Here is a 9,265-nt window from a genome sequence, read left to right as displayed (position 1 = left end):
GCCTGAACCCAGGAGGCGGAGGTTGCGGTGAGCCGAGATCGCGCCATTGCACTCCAGCCTGGGTAACAAGAACGAAACTCCGTCTCAAAAAAAAAAAAGAAAAAATAGTAAAGTTGCCTTCAACAGTTCTTGTCTGTAAATGAAGATACAGTAGTTTTTTTGCATCTTCTTAGGAGACTTGAAAACCTACTATCTGTTGTGGGATTTTCCATGCGGTTGTTATATTCTTTCATACAACTTTAGGACCTGGGAGATAAAAAGTGGCAGTGATGAAGAATCACTTGAATATGTGAACTAGACCTCCTGAAATTGTCTTTTTTAGCCAGTTCTCTTCTGTTGAGTATCTTCTTAGCAAGTTTAAATGAATGGCTATGTAAAATATTTTTAGTGATCCCAGAAGAGAAAAGTATATGTCTCTATAATGACCACTGTCAGAACTGAGTGACCCTCACAGACCCCATGTTCTTCCTAAATAAGATAATGGATGTGAAAGAACACTGTAAACTATAACAAATGTTGGAAATTATTATTGAAATGACCATTCAAAGGCTGACCCAGTCATTTGTTTCATCAGAGAAATTCCTTGTATCAAGAGTTCATTTTAGCTTATTATTTATTTATTTATTTATTTATTTTTGAGACGGAGTCTCACTCTGTCACTAGGCTGAAGTGCAGTGGCACGATCTCAGCTCAGTGCAACCTCCGCCTCCCGAGTTCAAGTGATTATCCTGCCTCAGCCTCCTGAGTAGCTGTACCACCACGAGGTGCTGTACCTCCCAGGGCGTGTACCACCACGCCCAACTAATTTTTGTATTTTCAGTAGAGATGGGGTTTCACCATGTTGGCCAGGATGGTCTCTATCTCTTGACCTTGGGATCTGCTCATCTCAGCCTCCCAAAGTGCTGGGATTACAGGCGTGAGCCATTACGCGCGGCCTCATTTTATAGTTATGTAGGGATTGACAGCACTAGACAGGGACTCGGAATTTTGAATATCGAAGTCTTTGTGTCCTGCTGTGGTCATCCTTATCATATTTCAGGGCTATGTATGTACAAAGGTTGATGCTAAACATATACATACACTTTTTAAAATTACTCTAAAGTTCCAATATGGTCCCCTATTAATTTTATTATTTTATTATTCATTTTCTCCCTTCTCCCTTCCTACTCAATAGGCTAAACATAGATTGACAATTAGTCAAAACCAAGGGTATCTTCTAGTAAAATAATCAGACTTAATATTAAAGGCTATAAGAATCTGAGTTAGAAAAACCCGTTCTTAATTCATTATAAGACCAACTCATTCAGAAGAAACCAAAAAGTCTGACCCAGGGACAGCCTTCCTTTTACTCATGCTAGCAGCAGGAAGAGGGCATGAAACCAAAGCACACCAAGCAGCCTCCTTCCCCTTTTTCTCTAGGCCCTCAGATGATGAGGAAAGGGAAGTCATGGAAAAGCATACTTAAATAGCAAGGGGAAAGTAAGGGATTTTCTCTAAAGTGTGTAGCTGGATTGGTCTAATTGGCCTAAGACCCCATAATCTATTGTCATTATACAAGAGAGGCCATGTACATCACACTTAGCAAAAAAAGGTTTGTGTTTTTTAGCTTTGAAAGTGAGAAGGCCTAGGCTGGGGTCCAGATTGACTGCGGTAGGTGGTTTGATCAATGCGTTTGTTTTCTTCCATTTACAATCTGAGGCTAAGATTACATATCCTTGAACTGCTCATCTCAGTGTTTTTGGGAGTTACATGGCTATTTCACAAGGCCCTTTAATATGCACAGAGCAGGAATTCAATGCTGAAAAAGGATACCATTCTGCTTTGGACATTTTTAATGTTTTTCTTACACTGAAGCCACAATCCATTCCCTTATACCCTTCCCTTTTAAATCTTATCTGGTGTTCTGGTGCCTCATTCTCCTTTAAAATGATAAATTTTAAATATTTGAAGACAATAATACTTTGTGAGATTTTCATGGAAGGTTCATGTGTTCCATAAACTACAAATAATAGTGTTAAACTCATGTCTATGAAGAAAAGTAAACTTGTGTCTTTGAGACAAATAATATTGCTTTGCAAAAAAATAACGGGCTTCTAGTTTAAATACACATATCTAGTAGTTTTAAACACTATTTCATACGTCCCACAGTAATTGAATGAATTTTATGAATTGGGAAGGCAGGAGGATTAAATCAGAGATATATAGGTTTAATTCATGGCCTTTCCAGATGATTGGCCTTGGCCAGTGACTCACCTTCCCAAGCCTCATTACTTCATCTCAGAAATGGAAATAATAGTACTTATCTCTCAGAGTTTTGGTGAGGATTGATGATAATGCAAATAAAAAATAGCTCCCTGCTAACAGGATTTATTTTAGTCTTCTCAACACCCTATGAAAAAGTTACTTTGATTAACCATGATGCTATTTTTCAGATGAGTAAACTGGACCAGAGTCCTTCAGTGCCTTTTCTTAAGGCTTTATAGGTGGCTCTGTAAGAGAGATAGAATTAGGGTTCAGGATGCCCAACTCCAGAACTGTCTCTTTATTTAATACTTGGCATACAGAAAGCTAGAAGGAACCCAGAGGGATCTGCCAGAATAGGGAGTGGGAATGCTATTTGGAGAGCAATGTATTAATATTATCATGGTATCCATTTTACATCTTAAGAATCTAAATATCTTTGTTGGGGGATACTTTAGAAAGTAAAACTGGGCAAAATCTTCTGGTCTAGTGTGCATATCCAGAGGTTACAAAGGATATGTCAGATTTTTCCATTAAGAAATCCTGATTTTGTCCAACTCTTAATTTCTTGCTACAGGACAAGTAATGTCAAGAGCGTAAGTGACTGGCCCAATGTCATATGGCTCGTTTGTTACAAAATCAGGGAAAACTAAGCTTCAAAAACCAACCAAGCAGCACAACCACAACTGCAGGGCGGGGCCACCCAGCCTCTGTGTTTCACTCTGCATGGCTGGCCCACCAAGCTCCCTTGGCCTTATGGCTTCTCATTTAAACTGCAGAGAAGTGATGGTTAAGTCAAAGGCTCAGCTAGGTTAGAGTGAATTACTTAATCAGGGAAGTCATATTTACAGAAAGGGGGAAAGGAGCATGTTAAAGAGGAAGAAACGTAAAAGGAGGCATAAATGAAGGAAATGAAGGAGGAATCAACTAAGAATAAACAAAATGTGCTTCAAGGTGACTCCACCCCAGGAAGGAGAGTGGGAGGGGCCCATGGAGCAGGAGGGAAATGATTCCTCCTCCGTCAGTAATCTTAATTATAGCAGTATAGGACAGGTATGAATAGTGTTGCTTTATATAGGAGAAAACCGAAGCTCAGAAAAGCTTTATCACTTACTCAAAGACATATAGTTGATAGTCTCCTAATTCTGTAAAGTTTTTCTTTCCATAGGTCTCTTTCTTCCTGTGTTTCTATCATTACTACTCTCTGGCCTCCTTTATGTGCAAAGTGAAGTACTGAGGTTTTTACTTTTTTTTTTTGAAATAGTTATCAAGTATCCCGTTTCGGAATGAGTACGCGGTTACCATGACAACACAGCCCTCACTGAGGACTAGCCTCCCTGCCTTGCCTCCGGAATCATGTTTCAGGGAACAAACAAGCTCCTCTCCTTCGTGCAACTTCTACGAGCCGTAATTTTACATTCTGTTTGGGTGATTACTTGCTGACTGTATGTCCTCCACGAGACTACTACATAAGCTTCACGATGGCAGAGACAAGCCTGCTTTGCCAACAGTGAGCCTCCAGCGTTTTGCACAGTGCTTAGCACCAGGATCTAAGTGGTATTTGCTAAGTAAATGTTCTGTGGTTCCTCTCCGCTCTCTTGTGAAAGTTACATGAACAGTAACCTTTTAGCTCACAATTATGTTATCAGATACTGTGTAACGAGTCGGGCCGGTATTTACAGATGGTATACACGTGAATGAACACGAACGCCCACACACACACACGCACACTCACGACTGCACAACAGCCGCGGGCAGGCAGGTGCACCCCGGACGAAACGCGCACACTCGGAGCCAGCCCAACCAGCGCCGCTAAAGCCCCTGCGTGGGAGGGCGCCGAGGCCGACGCGCTGCGGGAGTCCCGGGCCCACCGGGAAGTGCCAGCCGGGCCCCGGCGGCGGCGGCGTGGGCGGCGAGCTGCGCGGTGATTGGCCCGCGCTTGCCGGGGGGCGGGGCTGGCGGCGGGAGGCCGGCTCCCGAGCGCAGGGGGCGTGCGCGGCCGCGGCGGCCGTAGTTTCAGTATAAACAAGGAACCCGACTGGTTAGGCAGATTTTGTTTTTCTTCTTCCCGCGCGCTTTCCTTCCGTGTCCTTTGGCCGCATTTGTGGGCCCGCGGCAAGCAGCCGGGAGGCGGAGGATCAGGAGTCCACCTGCGGGTAGGTTGTACCCGGGCTGGGTTGTTCTCCCGGGGGGGACCGCAGCCTGGCAGCGGGAACTCGGGACCCTGCTGCGCGCTGCGCTCTCCCCGGAGACCCCGCGGGGAGCGAGCGGGGCTCTGAGACTGCACCGGCTGCCGGGAGCGCTCCGAGGCTGCCGGAGATCCCGAGGCGAGCGAGCGCGAACGCCGGCGCCAGGAGCCCGGCTACCGCCTGGGACCGGGGGAGGAGGGCCCCTGCCGGCTGCTGCGGGCTCCGGGGACCGCCGCGGCCCCAACAGGTGCGAGGCCGGGCCGCTGGGACCCGGGCGGGGACGGGCGGGTCGGGTTGTGCCGTGCCTCTTTCTCCCCGACCCCGCAGCCAGGCCTTCTGTCTCGAGATCGGTGGTTTTTGAGGATTTGTCTTGAGTTGTAGTCGGCGTCCATCATTTTTTTCATCTCTTCTTTCCTTGGTGTGTATACCTAGGTTGGTGCTTCCACTTCTTGACTAGTTTTGTGTGCGTGTGTGTGTGTGTGTGTGTAGGGGAGCTGTTTATTTTTGTTGTCAGTGCCATATAATCTAAAAGTGTGACTCTTAGGGAGGGACACGGGAACAGAAGCCACATACTCCCCTCCGACAAGGCGATGTGCTGTCATCCCTCGGTGTTCACCTGGCAAACTTGGTAGACACGGAGTCGCCTTGCTTTTGCCAGAGCTCAGTGGAGTAGTCTCGGGTCACCTGTCGGGGGACTCTAAGATAAGCTGAAGGTATCTGGGAGCCTCGCGGGAGGTCAGCTTGAGGGGGGCTCTTTCTAGGGGAGCTGTGAAAACAACTTCAGTGCTGCATGAGGGAAAAGGGCGAGACGGGGTCTGGGGTGCGCGGGCCTGTGTGTGTGTGTGTGTGTGGACACACACATTTGAGTACTGCTTGCTGTCTTGCCCCAGCCAAATCGGCGCAGTTCAGGCTAAAGCAGCGTAGCTTAGTCCTCTGACACTGCCGAGGGTGGCACAAATGTGGCAGATAGCACGAGGAGACTGTCTAGACTGCGATTTTTTCTTCGGAACGTAGATGTGTCCATCATTCCTGATGAATTCAGTGGATATGGTGTATATAGCTGAATATGCACACAAATTTTGTGTATATGTTTGGGTCGAACGCGTCTCCAAGGAGTCCTTCGTCAGCAGCACCATGTGATGATGATCAGGAACTGTGTGTGTAGATCTATATTTAGCTCAGATGGTCTAATGGCCGAGGGAGGGTCTCTGAACTGGGCGCATAAAGGGGAAGAGTCCAGGGATCAGGGTGGTGCACTCTTGAATGATGTCTGACACAGTCACACTCAGATGGGGTGAATAATTGCCCTTTCCTCGTGAAAACAGTAGCTAGAGCTTGGCATGTGATGGCTGTGGCTTAATTTAACAAATAGTTAGACCATGGCGATAAGCCTCTGCTAAGAAACAAGGAGGTTTACGGTTAAGCAGAGTATGTATACCTGGTCGGCGATTTCGATGAAAATAACTGGTCACATGAGATTTAAAACAAATACAGAATGGATTTCTTTTAAAAAAGAGAAATGAAAATAAAAATTCTTTGCTGTTGAGGTTTTCAAAACAGAAAAAAAGAATGGCAGCTTGTTAAACCCTATCATTAAAGGTAATTTTATTTTTTTAAGTGAGGGGCAGTGGTTGAGCTAGAGAGGAGGACCTTAGGGCACTCAGGGTTTTGACAGACATCAGGGTTTACAAGCGGTGTTGTATTATGCCTCTCCAGCAGATTTTCTAGTGAAGATGAGATCAGCCACTGATTAACAAGTTTCTTATTGGCATTCTTCCACTGCATGTCGGCCAATCCTTTGTTTTCTTGGAGGTGGCAACATTTCTGACTACTAAGCATACTGGCCTTGTACTTTCCAGTTGTCTAATGAAATGTTAAATTCTTAGCATTTATTTCTCCTATCGTGCATTTTCAGCCTTGCTTCATTTTTTGTGCTCCTCTAGATATTTTATCTGATACTACCACACCTGATATTTGGGAATCATACTGTCTTTTGGAGAAGAGAATCACCAGAAAACATTCACACGTATTGTCTCCTGCCAACCCCCTCCAGCTTAGCATCTAGATAGATATGTGTGTGTGTGTGTATATACATACATATATGTACATGAATGCATATGTATTTATACATGACTAGATCAAAGTATTAGAATAACACGTTCTTATATAACTTTTTATTCTTAGAATCTAAAATTAACTACTGGTTAATAGAGTACAATAGACCAAATAAAAACAATTCAATACACCTTTCTAAGGGAAAAATAAATAGTAAGAAAATTGAAGGGGAGAAGCTGGGATCCCTAGTATTGCCTATGGCTCAGGAAGTGTTGGAATCAGCTTTGTCAATATCCACAGAGTACCTGGAAGAATTGGACTTGGGAGGAACATTGTGGTGGCCCCAGGAGAGCACCTCCTTGGAAAGGAGATGGGGGAAAAGAGTGCCTTTTCCTTTACTTGGGAGAAGAATCTAGAATCCTTGAAGCAGGGATTGGGAAACTTGATTCTGATGCCGCACATAATAAATGAAAAAGCTTTGGAAACATTTTGTGACTCCATAAAGAGGCCAGTTGCACTGTCGAAAATGCTGTTGAAGATTTATGGGATTTTTATTAGTAGTAGCTGAAGTCAGATATTGCCACCCCACCCCCCTCACTCTTTCAGACCTATAGTTGTCCTTTTTGGTTCTCCAGTTAAAACTACTAAAAAGATCCATGCAACCTTTGCTTATCCTAAAGTGATAGATGTTGTAGCCTAGTGCTGTGGGCATATTTCTGCCTTGGAAATAAGGAGACTTGGGTTCTGGCCGATCTGGAACCCTAACCAGTGAGTTATTTTTTTCTCTATACCTACAGTATCTGTAAAGTGACTGTGGGGAGTTGAATGGAATGATTTATGAGTTCTTTAGGTCTGTCATAACTGCATTATTTTGTTGTACTATCACTTCATGCAATTACACCCTATCTTAGGGATGGACTAATGGAAGGGGAAGTGATTTGCAGTTAAATGTTCACCTACTTTCTGGGTACATGAAAATGAAAAGAGGAGAGTGAAATTTCATTTTATTGATGATTTTATATAGAAATTTATCATTAAACTGCTTTTTGTTTTTCTCTAAGTATGATTATTAAAAATGACTAATTATCAAAAAGGTTGGTGTCAGAAGATTTTTTTCCCTATTAAGTTAATATTACTTGTAATCCACTAATTTTTTAAATTTCTTTTGAGCAATCATTTTTTCTTAGGCTTATATATTATTTCATTTTAGGGTATGCCTATGTCTGGAAATCATTCAGTTGATTCAAATTTTATTAGGAAACCCTGCTTAGAAAATTAGTTTAACCCAGAGAAGGTACAAATTAGCCTGGACTACCAGTATCCTTCTATTGATCTAAAAGAGAAAAATGGAGATGGATGAATATAGCTTTTCAAAAACTTACAGCTGGAAAATTATCCCAGTAACCATGTTACATACTAAAATGTAAATAGAAAACTCTGCTTTTTAATAAACATCCTCATTAGGTATCAGATTATTTTCCTGAGATGAATTAGGTATAGAAAAATAAAACCTTTTATTAAAGAATGTTCTCCACATGATGTTATTTATATAATTTGTCTTGAGATCTACCGTGTATAAAGGATGATTCAGCTACTCATATCTGTGCTGTTAAGTATGGTAGCCACTAGCCATATGAGGATATTTAAACTTAAGTTTATTTAAATTAAACAAAATTTAATATTTAGTTTTTCAGTTGTAATAAGCTACATTTTAAGTGTAGCTGTATTGGACAGTGCAAACAAAGAACGTTTTCAGTATCACAGAAAGTTCTTTTTGACAGCACTCAATTAGATAATGATGATTTTGATTATCCAGAGATCATTTTTATTCTTCTAGGTAAATATTTAATTCCCATTATAGACGAACACCTATAACGTAAAGCATTATGATCAAATGGCATTATTAGCCAGTACGTCTTCACCTGTACAACATGAGTTGCATAGTTCAATAATATGCCAAGATATTTTCCCTATCAGTCTACTTGTCCCTTTGCTTTTCTGAATCAGCACTGTTACTGCTAGTGTCGACCCTTTGAAAGACAAGGAATGAGGAGCCATCTACCGTCCAGTTTAGGAACTGCATGAAACATGTAGATGATTAGAAAGTTAATGCATAAAGAATGTATGCATTACATTCTTTACATTCAGTATGTCCTGTGTTCAGTTCCCACACAGTAAAGATTTATTTTATAGAAGAGTTTTAACTGACTGTTCACATCATGTGCTGAAATGTCATTTGTGTTTTAACAAACTGCTAATAACATATTCCCAGGACGAAAGATGACAAATCTTAGCTTTGTTTTTCTTCCAAGGAAACCAAAGATAGTAAACTATTTGAATCAGAATCCCCTTCCTCGATCAATAAGGAATTAGGAGAAATTTAAGTAGAATCCAGGACAAATCAAGCAGAATGTAAATTCACTTTTTGTGTAGATGCCAATAAGTCAAATCAGGAAATAATATCACTGTTTCATTGCAGAGAGAAATAGGATCTTCCTTCCTCAAAAATTACTAATTTTTTTTTCCCTCAACTTTGAAATCTACTAAATATTTGGGACTCAGTTTCAAAGAAGGTACTTATCTTGGAGTCTTGGAATTTCTTTCTGTTCACATACCAAAAAAGTGAGTTGATTCTGAGTTGTCTTCTCTGTGTTGTTTGCCCTCTCAATACAATACTTCTTTTTTTTTTAAAGGAGGTATGCAGAGGTGTAGCATTTCCACATTTTCCAGAGATGCCGTTAGAAATCTCTGATTTTAGGACTTCCTCTGACTGAGGACAG

General features: G+C 42.1%; 1 protein-coding gene across 5 annotated transcripts in view; it reads left to right on the top strand.

Annotated features, from left to right (window-relative positions):
• Positions 1-9,265, top strand: part of RASGEF1B (RasGEF domain family member 1B) — a 634,161-nt gene that overhangs the window by 587,096 nt on the left and 37,800 nt on the right. For 2 of the 5 annotated variants that reach the window (XM_017530209.2, XM_017530207.2), the window contains exon 1: positions 4,244-4,397. The exons of 2 other annotated variants lie outside the window; for them this stretch is intronic. The gene's annotated coding sequence lies outside the window, so the exon portion shown is untranslated. Of the gene's footprint in view, positions 1-4,243; positions 4,398-4,482; positions 4,678-9,265 lie in introns of those variants that run through there. One more of the 5 variants, XM_017530208.2, reaches the window with a different exon arrangement.

This window comes from Cebus imitator, unplaced genomic scaffold (genome assembly GCF_001604975.1).
Source record: "Cebus imitator isolate Cc_AM_T3 unplaced genomic scaffold, Cebus_imitator-1.0 Scaffold64, whole genome shotgun sequence".
NCBI lineage: Eukaryota > Metazoa > Chordata > Mammalia > Primates > Cebidae > Cebus > Cebus imitator.
The sequence above is the reverse complement of the archived record's forward strand: the minus strand, read 5'-3'. Positions and strand labels throughout refer to the sequence as shown.